Below are 24,414 nucleotides of genomic sequence, written 5' to 3'. Positions count from 1 at the left end.
GATTGATCTTGAACTCATTTCAAGCCAAACACGAGCTAATTCGCGAACTGCAAGCTGGATTGCCAGCCTTAGTTACAACACTACTTCAGTATAGCAGCATCATCATTTAGTGAACTTAATTCGACCGTTCTATTTAATTATAACAATCCAGAAAGCATAAACTAAGAAAATTACGATCAAAGTAAAGTCCGAGGTTCAAAATATCACCTTCCTTCTTATGGTCTAAAGTATCGAAAGTGTGCAATGTAGCATGCGTTTTATTATTGTGAAAATATTCGTAACGTGCAGTCGAGCATGATATATATATATATATATATATATATATATATATATATATATATATATAGTAGCTGAAACATCAAAATCAGAACGAGTCTAATCATGCATGTGCCATCACTGCACATAGCAACAGTGTTTTGCTAAGAGTATGCATGTTCACAAAACATTCGCAAGAACTGTGAAGAGCTTTTTGTTGATTGATCAAACTATTTTTAAGATTATCACGGAACTCCCCATCCTCGTACCACTTGTTATCTTTGGAAAAAAAAAAAAAAAAAATCAGAAAATGGCGTTGAGATCAGGATTTCAAATAATGTTTAATTTGTAGGGCTAGTTTTGCTTGCTTTTATTCGCCGAATTTTGCTGGATTTTACATATTTTGCAGCATGGACGAAGTCAGGAATTAAGATTCGGGGCGGGGAAAAAGATTTAGATTTGACAGAAAAAAATTCGATCTCGGATAGTAAAAAAAAAAAATTCATCAGATCCACTGATCATCTATTGCTAGCAAATCTAGCGACAATATGCTTAAGAAAGAGCAAAACTGTAAGAGCTGAAGGAAAATGTCCAAAGAGCTCCGGAAAAAAAATTTGGGACATAAGTTTTATTAAAAAAAATTAATTTGACCTCCTAAAATTAATTTTTTTAATATTTTAATTTTTACTATGATGGATTTTTACGTAATTTTTAAAAATTTAAGGGGGCCATGGCCACTGTGGTCCCTTAATGCTCCGTCCTTGCTTTGCCGTAGGTATTCGTAAAATTATCTTTGCGATGGACGAGTAAATCACACAACTCACAAAGTTTTTTTTTTTTTTTTTCAGATGTACATGTTGTATTCTTTGCTTAGTTTCTATCATTTTTAAATGCTTTAAATGCCCTCAGATCAAATTTAAGGGTTCAAATCATTTATTTGGACCTTCAATTTTTCAAAATAATTCAATAGGACGAAAAGTTCGGTTTTATATATCATCAGTAGTCTCCAATCGTTATCCGATTTTCCATTTTGAGTCTCCATCCTCAATCCAATCTTTTATCCTTCGGGATTAAAGCTTAAACTGTTAGAGAACGGTGTTTAAATATTTTTATATTTAACACTCCCCCTCACGTCGGGGCTCGAGAATTTTTAATCGGCCCATGACGTGAGCTTGAATTAAATAGGAGAAAATTAATATGCTAGAAACCTGGCGTGACTCGAACTCAGGACCTCCTGCTCTGATACCATGTGAAACAACCGTTGTACTCTAAAAACTTAAACTGTTAGAGAACGATATTTAAACATTTTTATATTTAACAACTTTAACCCATTTTTTTTCATTTTGATTCGAAACCTTTTTCACATACGTGCACACATTGCGTTAAGCTCAATCTCACCGTCTTCAAAGTTGTTTTCCTTGCTTATGACCATATCAACTCGCACATAATGCCTACTACTAGGTTTTGCATTGAGTCGAGCATGTTATTAACCTCTTGCGAAAATTTGAAAACAACGGTATCGAAATTAACAAGAGATTACTAGATCGTGATCCTCACTTTTATAAAGAAATTTTATTAGAACTGGCACGACCTATTTTGTAAATAATAATAAAATTTTTAATGGTTGGGACCTAATTCCTTGGAAATAAAAAAAAGACCAAACAATAGGTAAGGAAAAAAAAAAGAAAAGAAAAACCAATGGTGCATTTGAATCTATATATATTTTTAACTTTTTAGTAAGATAATAAAAATTATATTTCAATTAAATAAAATCAGTACAAAATAGAAGGTGCACTTATTTTTTATTGTAAATATTTATTTTTTATTTAATTTTAAAATAAATTAAATATGTCTATAACTTTATGTTTTTAAGTTCTATAATTAACTTCGATATAGATGGCCGCGACGATGATAAAAAATAAAAAAAAAATTTAAAAATAAATAAATAAAAAAAAAATCAACTGTAGTGACTTTTTTTTTATCACTTTAGTACCTTATATTTTAAAGAGTATCAAGTTAGTATCATGTGGTTTTATTTTTATCTTTTCGTCAGTTTGTTCATTAATATTTTATTAAATTATACACAAAAAATATCAGATACTCTATCTAGATTTATCGAATATTCATTTTAGTATTCTTTAATTTTAACTTTGTCATTGATTTAACGAAAAAAGTTAGTGGAATCGATAATAAAAAGATAAAAATGAAACCATAGGACACTAAATAGATGCACTTTAAACCACATGGTACTAAAGTGAAAAAGTATGAAATCATGGGGGTGGTATTTGAAATTTTTCCTAAATTTCTTTCATAAAATATATAAGAAAATAAAGTTTGAAAGCCACTGGCTTTCTATTAATCACACACACACACACACACACACACACACACACAAAAAAAAAAAAAAAAAAAAAAAAANAAAAAAAAACCCCTACATTTTAGCTTAACTAAAATACTAAAAATTAATTAGGGACAAACAAACGCGCCAAAACGTACCATGCAATTTTATTGGCGACATTCTCATTCTCACGTAGGAGTGAAACAGATAACATAATTTTCGACCACAACGGCATCTATATTTGATCTCAAATGCATAAAAAATATTCGGATCTGATCGAATAGGGATGCGGATATGATTTTGAAATGTGCAAAATTGTTTGAATATCCAAATAACTTGGACACGGACACCAATGCCTGCATTCCCACCAATTCTCTGCATCCCAATGTCTAAAGAGCAAAGCTAGCCATATGCCCTTCTTATAGGTATAAAATTTATCTATTGGATCATTTTTTTTACTTATTATGCCAATTTTTTTTGCTTTTTTGTCTAAAACCCAAAATAATTTTTATCAATTCTTAAATTTAGGGGTGTAAGATATACCCCCTTATAAGGGATATACCATTAATGATTTAAAAATTGGTTTGATTCAGCTAGTTTGACTGACCCGATTATGGCTCAGTCTATAAAGTGGTTCAATTTAACCCTTTGAACCGGATAAATAAAAAAAACCATTTTGAATTACTCAAATCGATGTTTCAACTATCGAACTGGTAGTTCAACCGTTGGACCCGTAAACAAATCTGATTTTAATAAAACCGACTGAAGTTTTTTTATTAAGTTATATTAAAATCTAATGGCTTAAAAATCAACTTAGCGGATTATATTTTCTATTAGCGCAGATTAGAAAAATGCAACTTAAAAACTTATATCTACTTAATTTGATTTAGAAATCAGTATGTTATAATTAAGAATGATAATAAAATAATAAATATGCATATTTTTATATATAATGAAATCAAATATAGTACTTAAATATTTATGACTACATACTGATGTTATTGGTTCAACTAGTGGTTGACCCAATGGTTGTACAAGCTATTTTTACCAGTAATATTTTCAGGTCGCTTTAATTTTATTGAACATTCTTACCATCTAAAATCTGTAATTAAATTTTTATAATTTAAATTTTTATAATTCAAATAAGTTTATGTCACGTCCTGGATTACTCGTTTTTCTGGGCACGCCGACAAATCCGTCGTATACAAAGAAAATTTTTCTGTATGCGAAGCGATAGCTATACTTGTATCTGTAATCATACAAAACTACAACTAGTAGTATAGAGCTGCTAAACTGAAAAATATAAATAAATAACATCAGGTTCTCAATACATACATAGTCTCCAGATACATAACACTCGCTCCAGGGAGATCTAATATCAGTATGTACAAGAACAAAAAATCAACACTACCAGTAGCTGGTATGTCTCTAGATCAGCAGCAAAACGGGAAGGGATCTAACTCACGACTCCCTTTCAACGATCGGTATCCACAACAGCAGCAACCGAAGAAGAAGGCTCTGCAAAAATGGTTCAACAACTTTGTGTGAGAATTACTGCAAAAAGTAGTCCTCAGTGGGTATCGCTACCGATCTCAACTGCTCACCCACTAAGTCTACAGAAAGTATGCTTAAAGATAGTAAAGGAAGCTGGAACAAATCTACAGCTATATGCCACTATACTATCACGATTCAACACTAACTATCTGTAGAAAATGCAATTTCAGACCCAATCTCATTAGGGACTGTGAACACACCCGTCCCGCCTGTCGAAGCGAACCCGTATATCACCCCACGAGTAGCCGGTGGAGAAAACTCTCTAGGGACTGAATACACCCGTCCCGCCTAACTACGCTACACAGTAGCTCAGGAGTAGTCGGTGGAGAAAACTCTCTAGAAACTGTGAATACACCCGTCTCGCCTAACTAGGCTACACCATATTTCAAGAGTAGTCGGTCCAAGTAAAAAGGTCCGATAGGACGGCTGTGACTCCACTCACGTCACAACTTCACTAAAGGTAGAGAAAGGCGTCACTAACTACTTCTGATCCAACTTCACACGGGCTGCCCAAACGGACCCACACTGCCTGAATCCAGCTCAAGAACCGTCCAAACAGAAACTGTGACCTCATCGCACTGAAACCTCATTCCGGAATGGCATTCGTGGGCGTGACTCAACCTAGTTTACAAGTGTCTCTGCGAAGTTTATTTAGGTGCTCAGGCTATAGTCAAAACAGAATGGTCTAACTGGTCTAACAACCATAATAAACACGCCATCGGCATAATCTGATGCAAAAACAGCCATCTGGGTCCACCGTCAACCACAACGGCACCCAACAGTCCGGAACAGTCTAAACACTACTGTAAAAATACACTCGGCATCCCAGCACGAGCGTAAATTCATTCTACACTATTCTGGATATCCACCGCCTACAAACTGCGGCGATACAAACAAACTACAGTTCCTAAACCTAAATCTAGTAGTTTCAGAAAATGACAGTGTAGAACCTATAGTTTTCTACTAAGTCAATTTCAAATCCAACATGTATAATTTGTTTAAACCAATAACAATGCTCCAAATTCAAATTTCAAAGAACATGCAAATTTACGAATTTGAGCTATTAAACATGATTACAAAACCCAATAATACATGCTGTCAACTGAGGCTTAGGAGGATATCCGAAAATTTCGATAGCTTAACATCAACCCACCTCAAACGCGCGTCCAACAACGGTGAGAAGTCGATAGGAGAGGAACCACACACTCGCCCGGTCTCCCAATGATGCAACTACGATGTCCACCCGCTCGAACGACTCTCCGGCGCAACATCGGCGTCGATCCGAACTCCACCCGAAGCCTCCCCTTGCTCATGGTAAGGACTAGAGAGAGAAAGGGAAGTGCAAGAAAACCCTCCTCTCAGCCTCTCTACATGTTTATAAAGGAAAGGGGATAAGGGTGAAAACAACGAGGCAGCCAAAAGACCAAACAGCCCCTCACCTATCCTGGAGTACCGGTACCAGACCGATGCCGTACCGGTACCCTGCATCAGAAGTTGCAACCCGAGAGTAGCAATCGAAAAATCTATACTGGGATACCGGTACTCTCCTATATGGTATCGGTACGCATTGCTGAAAACCTGCAATTTACAAATTTCAATGCTAAAATCCTGCTCTCGCATTGCAACGAGTCCGTTTTGCGTCTATTTCGGACTAACACGGCTCGGACTTGTCCTGACACTCTCCAGATGTGTCGACAAGCCTCAGATACAGAAATTTCACAACTGCTGGCCACCAGGGATAGTACAGTTTATTTTTTTATAATTTTACGATTAGCTATGAACTAGTTTAATTTTTTAAATTTAATACTTTATTAGGTTAATTTTTTAAAATTTAATACTTTATTCGATTTAAATTATTAAATTAGTATGGAGATCCTCTCAACTATAGGCTTTTAGAAATAAGTAATGCCACATATACATCCCAAAAAAAAACAGGATGTATGATATATACCCATTGATCCTAGGGTGGGGACTTCTCCACTAGTCATATTAATATGATTAGTGGAGGTGGAGGTCGCCCTGCTCATCCTTAGGCGGCTTGTAAAATATATACCTCTTTTTAAGTATATAAGTAGCATTTACTTTCTGAAATAGCCTTTGGAGTAATTGGTTTTTGATTGAGAACCCTCAATTTTTTTTAAAAAAAAAGGGTTGATTTTAGGCAAATTAATTAGAGAATTTATCAAATTAGTTAATAGTGAATAAAATTAGATTAATTAACTAATGCAGGTTATAAACATTGCAGCAGTACTATAGCCGTAGGTACTGAAAGTAAAATTTAGTTCATGAAGTATCTCAATTTCGATTCGTAGATCGTGATAAAATAGGATCAAACCAAACCACTCGCTCCATCGGATTAAATGCAAGATCACAAGATGAAAATTGCATTAGTTTCACAACTCAAATGTCAAATCCTCTAAAAAAAGAATAAACTTTAGGAATATTAGTGATAGGCAGAGAAATATATTTTTTGAAGAAAAAGAAGCAGAGAGAAGGAAGTGTTTTACCTTACCTCCCTTTTTCTCTCTGTTGTAACGACCCAGCCCACTAGCAACAATAACTCGTTGGGCCCAACAACCGGCCCAAAATGCTTAAGCCGGGTTAAGAGTTTAGCCCTATTATATCTCATATATAGGACTATCTGGGGTCTCACATCTGTTGTGGCTTGTAACTGCACGTAATGCAGGGTGTTTTCCCAACCAACTAAGGAAACCACCACTTAATGAGTCGGGTCGGATTTGCCCATCATAGGCAACCTGAAACCCGATTAAAAAACCAATAGGTACTATAGCAACGGTGGAAGAGCAGAAGAGAAAAATGGCAAAAAAAATGAAAGAGTGGAAATAGAGAGAATGAGAAAGAGGAAGAAAAGGAGGAAAGCCACAAAAGATTGGATAAGATCACAATGGCGGCAAGAAAGATTATACAAATACAAATAAAATTTTTTATTAGCCAAAATTATTTTTCTATAATAGATAGTGAGTCTATTTATAATAAATCATATCCTAATTCTAGTCCTAATCAACTCTCTTGATTTTAGATATTTTTCTAATACAAGTATATCTAATTTTTATTAAAACTCCCAAACCCTTATTCCAAAATTTTTGGAATTTATTTCACATAAAAAATTTTTAAAAAAATCTAAAAGAGATCTCTAAAATAAATTAACAAAATAATAAGGATAAGTCGCAAAAAAAAAAAAAATAACTAGTTTTGCATGTTTGCAAAAATAGGCTACCTTTTTTGTTTTCGTATATTCGGTCTGGATTGTTGATAGATTGATCAAATTATTCCTACTTCTTTTTTCCTCTCTTCCCCCCCGCTTCCTCTCTTCTCTCCCCACCACCCCCCTACCCTACCCCTGCCGCGCCTCTCTCTCCTCCTCTTTCATCTCCCTCTTCCTTTTCCATCACCCCTATGACTCACCAACCCCGGTGTTGTAAAATCTCTTCCACATCTTATTTTTCATTTTCTTCAACTTCTCCGCCTTCTTGGCCTACGTTGTTGCCGCCACACCCTTGTCGGTAATGGCATGGGTGTTTTGAAATAACGGAGGAACATATGAAAGATATATTAAAAAGAAAAAAAAAAAAGAAGTAAGGATAAATAAAATATTTTCGAAGTTTTGAAAGGTATATAGGCAATTATCCTTTTATAGAAATATGAAAGAAGAGATCAACAAATTTGTCAAGTTGTAATGAAATATCTTGTGCCGGCGAAGGAAGGTGACATACTGCTGTATAAAGCTCGATTTGTGATAGAAGAGACTCCTTTAATGATGCTGATGGTACTGAAAATTTTTGAAACAATAGCATGTCGAATGTCACTATCATAAAAACTTAACCTACTTCTCTCAAGGGCTAGAAAAGCTTTTTTTTTCCTCGTGCCATGGCCGGCCAAACATGATATGACATTTTTTTATGTCAACCACAACAAATATAATTTTGTTTTTATATTCATCTTGCATATCGAGAATACCTCATTTTATATATTTTGATTTTATGATGGTTATGTCATAAAGAATGAACTAAGGATAAAAACAATTGATCGGAGGAAATACTAACTTCTCTAGATTTTTTTTTTTTTTTTAAGAAGGCCATGGAGAAGTCGCTCGTCAATTTGTACTTGACATGAAACTCCATCAAATTTCATGAAAATTTGGAAAGAAGAAGTAAGAAAAATTGAATCCATAATCGAAAAAGGTAAAGGAATGATTTCTAATATATTTTAGGATTGAGTTTTCTTCCAATGGAGAATTTTTTTAGCTCTGATGAAGAACTTTTTTAATGTTGATGGATGGTCTTTTGGTTCTGATGGAGGACTTTTCGGCTCCTATATCAAATTGATTCAAACTATAAATACTTTAGTAGTAGTGTAGTTGCAACTACTGCAATAGTTATAGTAACAACGGTGGAAAAGGGGAAGAGAGAAGAGTGGAGAGGAGAAAGTAGAAGAAAAAGAAAGAAGCCACACACGCCTGTCACAAAGGGGATAAGAAAAATCACATAAATCTCAATAAGATTTTTCATTAACCAACAGTCTCTTTCAACACAAAAATATTTTGTATATTTATAATTAATAAATCAAATCTTAATTCTAATATTAATAAGCTCTCTTGATTTTAGAATATTTTCTAGTACAAATATATCGAAATCTAATTTAAAACTTTCAAACTCAGATTTCTAATTTTTAAAATTTATTTCACATAAAAAATTCTTTAAAAAAATCTATAAAAGACATCTAAAATAAATTAACAAAATAATAATTATAAAATTTTAAAAATTTTTTTAAATCACAGTCAATTTCTTGACTGCATCATTAACTGTATACCATTAATTAGCTAATTCAGGCATAAAAATTTAATAAAAATTTTTTACCTAAACAATAAAACTACAAAGAAAAAAGGTTTAGAAGTTAAAAGTGCTTGGTAACAAAACGAAGGTAAAATTGTATGGAGACCCCCTCAACTATGGCTAATTCTGAAATAAACCCCTCACCTATGGACCTTTATCTTCTAACTTTTTTGCATTGAAGTAATTTTAGTCAAAAGAAATATATTTGATAATTTTATCTAACGCATTGGCGATTCCACCAGATTTATTAATTTTTAATTATATTTAAGCAAATAAAATTTGGCGAATGAACGGTTAAAAACTAATGAAATTATTAAATTTGATAAAATGTTTTACTTTGCAAAGTATAAAAATTCAACTATAAAATTATAAATTGCCGGAGGCCTTACAAGTAAATAATTAATATAAATTGGCAGATGAACTTAGTTATAAATCATGCAGTAAAATCGTATAAATTGAATAATATAATTTAATAAATTATTAATTTTAATAGTATTATCAAAATAAGAGATATTTTTATTTAATTTTTTTTTTCTATTTTGAGTTGAAAATTATATGGATGTTGATCGAGATGCAAAACAATGTGATATATCACCTTGTAAAGTTTTAAAATTGAATTTACTAATTATTTTAAATTTTTAGATTTATTTCAAACAGTGATATAAATTTTAGGTAAAAATATATAAAATTTATCTGAACTATGAACCATTTTAAGATAGCTACCTAATCTTTTAAAATTTTAATTTTACTATTCAATCTTTTAATTTTTTGATTTTAGTCGGTTAATGACATTTGACTTCAAAATTTAAATATGTTGTTTATCTTTACAAATTTAATTAGTATACTTAATGAATTCTCGTAACTATAAATTTATTGAATTAAGTAAAAATTAGCTTAAATTTTAAAGTCAAAATGCTATTGACTCGCTTAATCAAATAAATTAAAAGATTGAATAGTAAAATCAAAATTTGGAATGGTTAGATAGCTTATTCAAAATAGCTTATATTGTAGATAGATAGGTTTCGTATATTTTTATTTGTTTTAATCTTGGGGTAAATGGACCGTGACCTAAGGTGTTAGGGGACTTTGGTAATTAAGCCATTAATTAATGGAAAATGCTTCTTGGACACTCTAAAAAGGGGTGTATGTCTTACACCCGCAATTCTAGGATTGGTAAAAACTGACTTAATTTTTAGTAAAATTTTAAAAAAATTGATATAATAAAAATGACCTTAGGATGGAGTAGTTATAAGATATATATATCTCACTTTAGAATATATATGTAGAATTGCTCTTAATTAATTAAGCTAATAATTATGCCGAGTCCAAGGAGAGAGGTCTATTTCAGAAAGCCAAAATCCTCATCATTCGCAGCAACACTTGGGCATGTTTGTTTGGGTGGAAGTCGCATGAAAGTGGAGAGGGGAAAAGTCATTTCCGGTATATCGATCACTTTCGTTGTTTGGTTTGGTGTAAAAAGGTTACAGTGAAAATTATTTATTATTTATATATAATAATTATGCTGAGTCCAAGGAGAGGGGTCTATTTCAGAAAGCCAAAATCCTCATCATTCGCAGCAACACTTGGGCATGTTTGTTTGGGTGGAAGTCGCATGGAAGTGGAGAGGGGAAAAGTCATTTCCTATATAAATCACTTTCGTTGTTTGGTTCGCTGTAAAAAAATTATAGTCGAAATTATTTATTATTTATATATAATAATTATGTCGAGTCCAAGGAGAGGGGTTTATTTCAGAAAGCTAAAATCCTCATCATTCGCAGCAACACTTGGGCATGTTTGTTTGGGTGGAAGTCGCATGAAAGTGGAGAGGGGAAAAGTCGTTTCCGATATATCGATCACTTTCGTTGTTTGGTTCGCTGTAAAAAGGTTACAGTGAAAATTATTTATTATTTATATATAATAATTATGCTGAGTCCAAGGAGAGGGGTCTATTTCAGAAAGCTAAAATCCTCATCATTCGGAGCAACACTTATGCATGTTTGTTTGGGTGGAAGTTGCATGAAAGTGGAGAGGGAAAAAGTCATTTCCGATATATCGATCACTTTCGTTGTTTGGTTCGCTGTAAAAAAGTTACAGTCAAAATTATTTATTATTTATATATAAATTATATTTTTACATCGTATATTTTTTACCCAACAAATAATAAAACTAATAAAACTTACTTTTATAACTGTAAAACAAATAACAAAAAAATATAATTTTTACTCTATTTTATTTTAATTTAAAGTCCACTGCAATCTAAAATTTAGTTTCGGGGAAACAAAGGTGTGCCCGCGTTCTCCGATCCTGCGAAATCTGCGCGCCGTGGTGTGGAGAGAATTTGAATTCCGTGGGCCCGCACAAATGTCTCCACGCCTCCACGGGATTTCATGTCAATTCACTTGATCCGGTCTTCGTTTCACCATCTCATCAACTCTGTACCCAACCAAAACTACTAGTTACACAACTGTATCAGTAGTATTCATCTAGGGATGCAAACGGGGCGAATCTGGGGGCGGGAGAGTTCCCCCACCTCCCGCTCCATTTTTTATCGGGACCGGGCGGATTCGGAGCGGGTTACTTTTCATTTTATTTTTGGCTCCCACTTACCGCTCCATTCGGGGCGGATCGGAGCGGGAGCCGGATTTTTGACGGATCGGGGCGGATTGAAGGAAGAAAAGAGTTTCCCACCTCCCGCTCCATTTACTTGGTGGATCGGGGCGGATTCGGGACGGGTTATATTTTTTTATATTTTTTGTTCCCACTTACCACTCCATTCGGGGCGGATCGGGGCGGAGCTCCACCAACCCGGATCCATTTGCATCCCTATATTCATCGCTCCTGGAGCATGTCGCAAAGTATTTAATAATTAAATATTTTAAATTTTAAATTTTAACTGTTTTATATTTTTAGTTAAGTTGGTTATTTAAAAAAAGGGACAAATCATTCGAGGCACCATTCTCTTTNGTGTTTTCAAGTTGAAAAAGTTTGTTACTTTTTTTAACTGATAAGAGAATAATATCGAAAAAGTATTAAATTTAATTTTTAGATACTTCAACCGATCGTAAATTTGGAGGCTCCATCATTAAAAATAAATATGTGTCAACGAAGCTCATTTGTTACTAATAGCATTCTGGCTCAACTAAATTAGTTTTTATGATGGAATTTTCGAATTGACTATTCATACCGTTAAATATGATATAAATCATTTGAAATTTTTAAAAAATAAATTTTATAATTTTTTAAAATTATATTAAAGTTTAGCAAACATGCATAAAATAAACGGTCAAATTTGAACGATTTCCTACAAATATTAAAGTTATTGGTACTATTAGGTTTTCGATTCTCGGATGAAAGGATGTGTGGATAGAATGATAGTGGTCCCTTAGGGTTGAGTGGATGGTTGGTTGAATAATATGATCTAACGAATGAAAATGATCAAATTGATAGATCTTATAACAAAAAACTCGATAGCACTGAGCGCTTAATGCTATCAATTGTATAGCAGCGTAACTCTCTCTGTCCCTCTCTCTCTCTACATATAAGTTAGAATATAAAGCACTAGGTTTCGTTTTGTTCAGGGTTAAGTAAAAATTAGTTATTTCAAGGGTAGGGGTTAAATTCAGGGTTAAGGTGGGTTTAGAGTAATTTTTTGTTTGATTGAGAATTGGGTTTACAGTAATTTTGTGTTTGGTTGAGAATTAGGCTTAGTTCAGGTATAAGTAAAATAGTGTTTGGTTGGAGTAGATGGTTTTTGGGTTTAGAGTAATTTTTTGTTTGATTGAGAATTGGGTTTACAGTAATTTTGTGTTTGGTTGAGAATTGGGCTTAGTTCAGGTATAAGTAAAATAGTGTTTGGTTGGAGTAGATGGATTAAGAATGATAGTGGGTTATTATACATAGAAAATAATGATTTTGCCCTAATTTTTATATTTGAATTTAAATTTAAAATTTAAATAATTTAAAATTTACAATTTAAAATTAAAATATATATTTTTAAATCTCAAATTAAAAAAATTAAAGTTACAAATATAAAATATCAAATTTAAAATTTAAATAATTTAAAATAATAATTTTAAATTTTAAATTTTAAATTTTTAAAAATAAATATTAATTTTAAAATTTAAATATATAATTTTTAAAAAATTTTAAATTTTAAAGTGAAAATTTATATTTATATTAATTAAATGGGGGTGGGATTAACTTAATCCCACCCCTATTCCTGGGGTGGGGTGCTATCCCGGTATAGCCATTTGGGACGGGGTTAGCAAATCCTACTCCCAAAATTTTTGTTTGGGGTTAAAGGGGTGGATAATCCCTTACCCCACTTTAACCCCGAACCAAATAGGGGCTAAGAGCTTGATGCTATTGATTGTATGGCTACCTAACTCTCTCTCGGTCTATATATAAAAGTTAGAGTGTTAAGCAGTAATAAAAATTAAAAGTAACCTCATTTTATTCAGAATCATGGTGTTTAATTATTATAATTGGAAGAAAAATATAAGTTTAATTGTTTTAAATTTACATAAAATTATAGAAAATTGTATGCAAGATATGTAATGAAAATAACTCTATAACTAACATCTTTACTTGAGGGGACGCGTCAATTAAACTATTTGTTAGGGGTTATAATTGTTAAAATTCAAAGCTGAACAATCTATTTGGTAAAGTACTAAATTTTAAAAATATTTATAATTTTTCTTTTTTAATTATAATTCTTAGAATAAATTTGCATTTGCCTCCTTACAGCATATATTTATTTTACCATTACGTGATTTGCAAAATTGCAGTTAATTAAACTATGGCTTATTTTAATTTTACTTAAAAATCTATTAATAAATAGAATAGTTAATAAATTTTTTTGAAGTCTATAGAACAAGAAATATTATATTATACCATCTTGTGATTTATAATAAAATACTATTTTATTATATTGATTAATTGTAAATTTTTAGGGCCTATTTGGATCATGGTTTGTAATATTTCGATAATCTATCTCATATAAAATTATTATAATTCAACTAAAGCTGTGTAGTCATAACATGTGTTAAAAAATTAGTGGAATCATTGTATATTTTTAGGTGGTAGGAAAACTAAATTATTGTGAATTAGAAGATATTCTTATTGTCATACTTGATGAAAAATCATTAGTAGTATATTAATAAGAATATACTAATTTGTAACAGTCTTTCAACCTAAGTGACTTGATAAATTAATAATAATTTTAAGAATTAATTTATTAGATTATTTAAATTTAGCTATCCACCTTTAAAAATTTTGATTCTACNCCTTGCTGAGACACAATGGGATAAAATCAATAAGAACAAGAAAGCTCTTAAAGCATTCATACTCCTCTGTCCATTTATACAGAACACAAAAGCTTTGCAAGTCTTCTGGATATACCAACCACTTATTGAGATCAAATGGAATCACTAAAACACTTCCATAGAAACCATAATCAAAGTATTTGTGTTAAAATATGTTAAGAGTTTTTAAACAATACGATTGGGCTAATTTAAAGCTTTTGAGCTAAGTCAATGTTTAAATTTACATCACCAAAGATTTTCTCCACACAAACAGCTCAATGATCTGAGAGAGAATTAAAGAAAGAGGGCCATTCATGATTCAACTAACAGATCAATAATGAGCCGAACATAGTAAAAAAATCCCAAAATAGCTAGAACGCAAACTAAGCATCAAACACCCTTTTTTGGCCTTAGAAGTAGGTGATTGCGCATCAACGCAGGGATAACAGTGACTAGTAAACACGCTAACCCCCTGTTTGGATGCATGAAGTAGATCTCTTACAGACCATACCTAGCGCAGTTGCCTGAAGGCTTGATTGTTAATACCCAAGATTCCAAGTTCGAAAGCTAGCTGCTTCACATTTCAATGAAAGTTCATTTCTTTAAAAAAATAAACAAAGCGCGAAGCAAGCTACTTTCTTTCTCAAAAAAAAAATAATAAGAAGAACAACTTCTTAAGTTAAATTATAACATGCTTCTTAAGTAAATGGATGTTATATGTGACATATCAGGAGTGTGATCGAATGGCTAAAACGGATATCATATTCCGCTTGCAAGTCATTTTCATGTAATAAATTGAAATATGCCGTCCTACCCAATAATACATATCAAAACCTTTCATGGAGCAAAAGGACTCACACTCCTACCTTCTTGTTACACATGAAAATCTTATCATATTGAAATTCTTATTTCGACGTCCGAACAGCACCTAAAACACTACGGTTTCGCATCAAAATGACTCTCCTCCTTACAATTCAGATCGATAATCTCTATAAGATAAGCTGAGATTACGAAGAACAAGAAGAAAAGGACAGAGAAAAAAAAAATCTAAAGGGAGCGATCGATCAAGCACGATCGGAACTCACGCCAATCGGAGCATGATTGGGGCGCAGTTCTTGCTGGCGATTAGGGCTCGGAGGTCTCTGCGCGCCTTGTCGATCTCTTTGAGGTACCCAGCGTCCACCACCGGAGCCGCCATGGTTGTAGCTCCGAGAGGATCCCTACACACCAATCCACCGATCAAAACCGAGATCTCCGAAGAAGAAGAAGAAGAAGAAGAAGAAGAAGAAGAAGAGAGAGAGAACCTCGTAGTGCAGGAAGAGGAGAGAGAGAGAGAGAGAGAGAGAAAGAGAGAGTGATATGGTTGGATTGGGTGCTCGCGTTCGCAATTTGTCGAACGACTAAAACGGATGATATATATATATATATAGCTAGACTCCTATGTTTTTGAAAGTACGGGAGCCTCCGTACTTGTAAGTTGTTTTCAATAATAGGACATCCAATTCGGCGATCGGTTCCATTAGACATGATCTACGCTGTTGGAACTACCTAGAAACCAAATTTAATAAATTTTTGACTTCGTTTGTCTAGTAAACGAGTAGCCTCAAAATGAACGGCTGAAAATAAAAATCTCATAAAAAACAGTGTTTAAGGACTCAAATTTCAAATTGGAAGTATTGATCTTGCTATTGATGTTAAGTAGAATTTTCTATTAAATTTTTATCTAATTTGGATGCTTCTACACTGTTGAACTTAAAAACATGCCACATCGGCCATTAAAATAGTCATTTTTGAAACCTTTTGATCGTTTGGTAATTAATGTAAAAAAATTATAAAATTTGGTTTTTAAATAGTTTCAATAAAATAGATTATATTTAACGGAGCCGATCGTGGAATCGAATTTCCTATCATCGAAAATAATTTACAAGCACGGAGGTACAGGAGACTTTCTCTCTCTCTCTCTATATATATATATATATATATATATATATATATATATAAAATTGAGCTAGTATACTTTTAGAAGCACCAAGCCCTTTAAAAATAAAAATATGACATAATTAATTAAATAATAATGATAAGAATTGGCGTCTATTAGTTTACGTCACCGTCGCGTGTGTCAGAGCAGCAATGTACTTTAGTAGAGTGGAAAAGAGGTCCAACCCGTACAGCAACCACAGGTCTCGTAGGTGTCTTCTCTCTGCGTCCCTCGCTACTGTCCTGCAGCACCAGCAGCGATTCTCGAATCTCAACGCTCCGCAAAATTCACTGTATTACACTTACACCACATTATAAATAATAAATTAATTATATTATTTTAAAAAAAAAATATTATGAAAATATTTTTTTATTTTATAATTATGACGGAATAAATAATTTTAAAAAAGAGCTATTTAATGTATCACGTATTTATCTGCTGCTTAATTTCTAGAATTTTTCCTCAACCCACCGCCTAGATCGAGATCCGACGGCTACGACGGGACATCTGGGCCCGACCCCGTTAGCCGAACGACACGTGTAAACGAGGGAATTGGCGTGGGTCCCACCTGTCAGCGTGAGCAGCCGTGGCATATCACGGTGGCGTTGAAGAAATGTGGAGCAACCCCGTGAATCATAGAGTGACAGCAGCCGGCCTCGGTGGTACGGACGGCTCAGGAGAAGCTTACAGCTGGAGGCGCAAAATCACGTTCCTTTTTTCCTTCGGTGGCTCTAATATATAGAGTAGGTCGGAATGCAAACAGTGCGAATCCGGGGGCAGAAAGTGTTTCTATATTTTATTTCTTTTATTTTTGGGGAAACTTCAAAACTCTTCCTCTATTTTCGCATTTTTTCATTTTAGTATCTTATACTTTAACGTGTATCAAATTAATATTCTGTGATTTCGCACTTTCTCACTTTAATATCCTGTAGTTTAAAGTATATCAAATTAGTACTCCGTGATTTTATTTTTTATTAAGTTAGTATTCTGTGATTTTATTTTTGTATCAAGTTAGTACCCTGTGATTTTATTTTTCTCTTAAAGTGCGAAACTATATGGTATTAACTTGATACATTTTAAACCACAGAGTACTAAAGTGAAAAAGTGCGAAACCACAGAGTACTAACTTGATACACTTTAAACTACAGGGTACTAAAGTGAGAAAAAGTGAACCCACAAGAGGGGTATTTGAAGTTTTCCTTTTTTTTTTGTCGGGTCGAATTCGGAATAGATTCGAGAAGAATTAATTTTAATACTATTTTTATCCATACTTACCACTCTATTATAATCGGATCGGGATTAGATTAAAAGATTTCCGCCTCCAACTTTATTTACTTGGCATATCGGAGCAAATTTTTTATATTTTTTTTGTCCTACTTACCGCTCCATCAAGGGTGGATAGGTATAAGAGCTCCACCAAAACGAATCTGTTTGCCTCCCTTGAGGGTGTTTGGTTGGTCTGAAAAGTGTGAAACAAAATTTTCAAGAAAAATGATTTTTATGAAAAATCTTCTTTTTCAGTTTTTCGTTCATTTGATTTTTTTTAAACAAACTAGCTTCTTTGAAATTTTATTTTTTATCAAATTTCATGGAAAATTAATATTTTCGTGTTTCAGATTTTTTTAATGAAAACAAAAAAATGCTAGTTTTTCATAAAATTTGGAATTTTTTTTTTTCAAAATAATTAGTTTTCTTTAGAGCCAAACAAACAAAAAACTGAAAAAAAAAAAATCTATGAAAAACTCTTTTCTCGAAAAAAAGAAAAAAAAAAATTACGCTTTCCACCTGCGAAACCAAACAGCTCGTGAACTCTATATTTATAGAAATTTTATTTTTTAAATATTATTAAAATACGTTGTTGCTTGTAAACGAAAAATATAGAAAATGCTAATGTGCACACCTATCATATTTATCATTGTAATCTCATACCTTCATGACCTAGATTTCACAAAAAATAAAAAGAAAAAGAAGAGATTTAATATAGATATATATATATATAGAGAGAGAAGAGAGAGATTGAGGCTATATATACCCTCAAAGCATCAAGAGATTAGTGTTTTTAGTTTTATCCTTGATGGAGAAATGTAAGGTGGGATGATATAGAGGTAGGTGGTGGTAGGTGGAATAGTATTTGATCCAAAGCTATTAATATCAAGGAGTCAGATCCAAGATTAAAAACCTAATAGCACTAAAGGTGATGACTTCTAAAAAGTATTATATCTCAGAATTTTTATATATATATATATATATATTATATATATACAGGAGCTAGGCTGGTATACTATCGGTAGCACGAAGGCTTCGTGCTACCCAGTTGTTTTCAATGATGTCGTTTCCAAATCGACGATGCGGCTCCGTTAGATTTGATCTACACTATTAAAATATTTTAGAATACAAATTTCATAATTTTCGACATTCATTTGGCTAGTGATCAAAAGGTCTCAAAATTGATAATTTTAATGGTAGAGTGATATGCATTTGGTAAATTTAACAGTGTAAAACAATCCAAATCAGATAAATTTGTATAGAAAATACTTTTTACTATTAGGTGAAATCAGTATCTCTGATCTAAAATTCAAGTCTCCTATCATCATTTTTATGAGATTTTTATTTTCAGCCGTTCATTTATAAGACTACTTATTTGATAGGTAATGATAGACAAAAATTATGAAATTTAGGTATTCGCAAATACTTTCAATAGTGTAGATCAAGTCTAACGGAGCCGATCGTCGATTTAGAAGCGGCATCATTGAAAACAACTTGGTAGCACGGAGGCCTCCGTGCTACCGATAGTATACCAGCCTAGCTCTATATTATAGACCATTTTGAACCAACTCTTTAAACTTTTAAAATTTTAATTTTACTACCCAATCTTTTAATTTGCTTGATCTGAATAAACAAATAATATTTTGACTTTCAAAATTAAGCTAATTACTTACTTTAATAAATTTATAGTTACAAAAAATACGTACAGTATACTAATTAAATTTGTAAATATAAACAATCTATTTAAATATCAAAGATAAAGTGTCATCGACTAATTTAAATCAAAAAAATTTTAAAATTGGATAGTAAAATTAATTTTTGAAAGGTTAGCTAATCAAATAAAAATAATTTATACCTGCAGATAAATTTTTTACACTTTTTTATCAAAATAAAATAATAAAATTAGAGGGAGAACTTGGATTTTTTTGTTAGATGGGGGGCAAATCCTAGACTACCCTGTAGGTGTACAGAGAGCATTCCTCATAAACAATTGATGTGGCATTCATTAAACTCGCATGGGACAATGTGTGTTTTATATGAGAAACAAATTAGTAATTATATCTTTAAGCATTCTAAATCAATTAATTTTGTTATATTGAATAAATTATTATTATTGGTAGGTTGGATTATAATGTTTGATATTAAAATTATATAATTGGTCGAAATTATGGATATATTTTGTGACGCCCCACTTTCCAAAAGAGTCGTCCAGGCGATGTGAGGCTCTTCTCACGGGCCTTAACGATCTTGTAGGTAGCCACGTTTAATTCATAATGTTTGTCAATCGAGGAGTTACGCCTGTTGCCCCTTACCCTTTGTTTGATCTTAATTCAGGAAAGATTCATCTTATACTTGTGGCTCGTGATTGGTTCCAATATCAATTGTAATACCCCACTTCCTAGGGAGCTACCTAATCTAGAACTATTATATCTCTATTACACTTAATGCTCTTAATCTCTTTGTTCTAACCACTATCGAACATGCTACAGCCAGTAAGAGATTTAGTCCTACTATACACTATATATAGGATTATTTTAAATTCTAGGAGTGTTACATTCTCCATCGATCACTTTAAAGCTATAATGTCCTTGTCAAGCTTAAGGGCACGCACAAGTATCAGACAATATGAGATTCGTTTTGCTAGCCCTGACTAACCTTGTACTCCACCCATAGTAATCGTTAGTTGGAAGCGACGCTCTACTCGTTGTATGACCTTAACTCAGCCGACCTTGTAGGGAACTATGCTCTACCCACAACGATCATCAACTGAGAAGTGATATGATCCTAACTCAATCGAGACTTATTTTACACTCTCGGCTGGTGGTTGCTTCTAGTACTAACTGTGACATCCTATTTCTCAAACTAAATTATCCCCCAGGGAACGGTGCGTCACACATTTCATATCATCTGCTAAGTTTTGAATTGTATTATAAATGAGAGGCTTATGCGTACTTAGCACATTAGTATTAATAATTTAGGTTTAAATATTTTAGATGGGTGGTTTTGGTCCAAAAAATTGTTAATACCTGCAATCTGGATAACTATATTTGCTATGTTAACAAATATTTAATATATTTTTGAAATGCATATATTTATTAAGCAAAACTTTTTTACATCATATGTGTTGATATAATAACAGTTTAATAATTGATTATTAAATGTTTTGTTGTACATGCTGCAATACAGATTCCAGCGATACTTTCTGCACACTTTTAGATTAGATTGTAATCTTATACCCTCTTTATTCATGAGCTTATTTCTTGCTTACTAATTTTTTTAAACTAAAATTTAAATATTTCTGTGAGCTATGTTTGCTAGAGGTAGCACTTTTCTTAAGAGAAAAAAAAGGAAAAATAGATAAATTCATATGGATCTTACGAAAACTATTGACAATATGGATTTAGCTACTCAATCTCTCAAAATTTTAGTTTTATTATTTAATTTTTCAATTTGTTTGATTTAAGTCAGTCGACAATATTTTAACTTTAAAATTTAAATGTATCATTTATCTTCATATATTTAATTAGTATATTTTATATAATTTTTATAATTATAAATGACCAATTTGCATAAAAAATTAACAAGTTTTCAGCTTTTGCAAAATTAAGCTACTATTTTGGATTTTGCAAATTTGATCCGAATTTTTAGAAAACTGACCAAAATACCCTTATTCTTTTTTCTCTCTCTATTTTTTTTTACGCTCTTTTTTTTCTCTCCGACCCTCCTCCACCGCCTCCGTGACGTTTCTCGACAGCAACAGGGCGGCCCACCTTCTCTTTCTCTGGTTTTTTTTTTTTTATTTTTTTTTTATACCTTTTTTTTTTTCTCCGACTCTCCTCAGTCGCCTCCGCGATCTTCTACGACGGTAACAACGACGGCGGCGCCTCCTCTTCCGATGCCGGCGCTGGAGGAGAAGCATTCAAAGCAAATGTAGAACGAACGAAGGCGATGAAGTCGTGGCCAATATAATGCTCGCTGTTGCTTATGAGGGTGAGAACGAAAACGTGTCCACGCTTCTCCAAAGAGCGCTTCCGCCTTCCAACGAGGGCAGTGGACGCGATAGAAAGCGAGGGAGAGACCGTGACAAAAAAAAATTATAGAGATGAAAAAAATTAGAATAATAACATATAAAAATAAAAAAAAATTCCTACAGAGAAGACCAAAAATTATAAAAGAAGTAAGAAAAAGATGAAATTGCATTGTTAAAATAAAGTTACATTGGTTTAAAAAAAAATTTGTATTATTTTATATGAAAGTTGCACTTTTTGAAATAAAATTATGCTATTTAGGCAAAATGCACTCTTTGAATAAAATCTACACCATTTCTCTTTCTTTTTCGCTTCTTTCTCCAACTTCCCCTTCGCATTCTCATACTTTTTATACATCCATCCTGGATCAGCCATGCACGCGGTGGAGGCGAAGAGAGCGAGGTGACGTCGAAGAATAGGGCGGCGAAGGTAGAGGTGGCGGCGGCTTGCCGTGCCTTCGCCTCGCAAGAGGTGCGCGGGCAGTGGGTGCGCAAACATGGGCGAGGACTCCCCGCCTTGCCTCTTCCTCACGAGGGGTGCACGGGCAAGAGCACGGCACACGTCCCGCCGGCACTTCTTACTCGCGCCTGCGGACCCCCTGCCTCGCCTCCGCCCCAACGAACACGTGAGGGCACAGTGAAGGGTGGAGGCGAGGTGGTGGCGTCGATAGGGACGGAGGCAAGGCGGGGAGTCCTCACCTGCAGCCGCGCACCCCCTGTAGGATGGAGGCGAGGCAGGTTGCCGCCTCCTCCGGCTCCGCCACTCTCTTCTCTGGTGTCATCGCGTTCTCCTTCGTGCGCGTCGCAGATCTAAAATGGGCGTATAAAAAGTACGAGAAAGCAGAGGGGAAAGAGGAGGAAGAAAAAGAAAAGAAAGAGAAATTGTGTAAAATTTACCAAAAGAGTGCAATTTTTGCTTGAAAAGTGTAACCCTTATCTCAAAAGTGTAATTTTTGTTTTAAAAAATGTAACTTTCATATAAAACAATACAAATTTTTTTTAAAACAATATAACTTTATTTTAACAGTATAATTTTATTTTTCTTTTTCTTCTTCTTTTATGATTTTTGATCTTCCTTGTATGATTTTTTTTAATTTTTATCTTTTATTATTCTGATTTTTTTCCCTCTCTTTAATTTTTTTTGTTGTCACGGCCTCTCCCTCACTCTCTTTCGCAGCCACCGCCCTCGTCATAAGTACTCTTTGGAGAAGCGCGGGCATATTTTCGTTCTCACCCTCACAAACAACAGCAAGCACTATATCGGCCATGGCTTCATCACCTCCGTTCGTTCTGTACTCGCTTTGAATCCTTCTCCTCCGGCGCCGGCATAAAAAAAAAAAGACAATGGAGGAGTGTCGGAGAAGAGTCGCAAAAGACCTCAGAGGCAATGGAGGAAAGTCAGAAAAAAAAAAAAAAAAAAAAGCGAGGAAGAAAAGGCGGGCCGCCTCGTTGCCATCAAAAAAGGTCACAGAGGCAATGGAGGAGGATCGGAGGAAGAAAAAAAAGCGTAAAAAAAAGAGAGAAAAAAGAGTAAAGGTATTTTGGTCAGTGTTCTAAATAATCGAATCAAATCTGCAAAATCTAAAATAGTGGCCTAGTTTTGCAAAAGCTAAAAACTTATAAATTTTTTTATACAAATCAGTAATTATAAATTAATCAAAATAAATAATTATCTTAAATTTTAAAATTAAAGTATTGTTCACTGAGGTTCATTTGGGATTGCGGAGATATTGCATTACGTACGGTGAGAAAATACGATGGAAAAATAACCTATGAATCAATTATGATATATTTTTTACGATTCCACTGAAAAACGCAGAAACATATCCCTATATATTTTTTTGCTAACTTCATTTTATCTAATAAGATTAGATAGAGCTTAATACTAAACTAAGCTTGAGTCAAATCAAATCAATTAAAAATGGAAACAGATGTAAAGGACAAGTGAGACATTAAAATCAATCTCGGAGGGTAAAAACGTAATTACAAATGAGAAAGCCTTGCATTTCTTGCCGGCGGACCACTGGCGTAGCTTACTTTTCCACACCAGAATAAAAAACTAACCCAAAAATAAAAATAATAAATAAAATAAATTAGACCCCCTCCCTCCCGAGTCCATAAGGATAGAGAGAGAAAGAAAGAGAGAGTCCTAATTATTATTCCCTTCCTGGACTTCGTTCTCTTTTCCGCTGACCTTTTCTTCTCCTCTTTTTCTTTCTCACTCTTTTTTTTTTTAATTTATTTATTTTTTCTAGTTAAATCTCCCGCTCAAAATTTCGGGTCGTTTTTGTGCTAAGGAAAATTTGAGGGGAGGGATGGGTAGGTTTTGAGGGGGCGGAGCGAGGCGGAGATGGGGCGCGCCGCGCGGTGGCTCCGCGGGCTCCTCGGGGGGTGGCGCTCGGATCCGGCGCCGGAGACGAGGGAGAAGAAGCAGCGCTGGGGCTTCGGCAAATCCTTCCGGGAGAAGGAGAAGGAGAAGGAGAAGCCCCGCGCGCTGCCGCCGAGGGAGCCGGCGCCCGTCCGCCCTACCCGCCGGCGGCGGGGGGGAGGGACGAGGAGGAAGGAGGCGACGAGCAGAGCAAAAGCGGGCGATCGCGGTGGCGCGCCAGCGGCGGCGGTGGCGGAGGCCGCGGTAGGCGGCGGCGGCAGGCCCCGCGCCGCCGCCCGCGGCGGTGGTCCGCCTCACCAAACAGCGCAGGTGCGCCGCGCCGCCGCCGCCGCCGCGGGGAGGCGCGACGAGTGTGCCGCGGGTCCGGACTCCAAAAGCCGCGGTTTCGGGAGTACTTGGTGAAGCCCCTTCTCTCTCTCGTCTCTCTCTCGTCTCTCTCTCCATCTCTCTC

This window comes from Ananas comosus, linkage group 8 (assembly GCF_001540865.1).
Source record: "Ananas comosus cultivar F153 linkage group 8, ASM154086v1, whole genome shotgun sequence".
Lineage (NCBI taxonomy): Eukaryota > Viridiplantae > Streptophyta > Magnoliopsida > Poales > Bromeliaceae > Ananas > Ananas comosus.
This window is presented reverse-complemented; position numbering follows the sequence as displayed.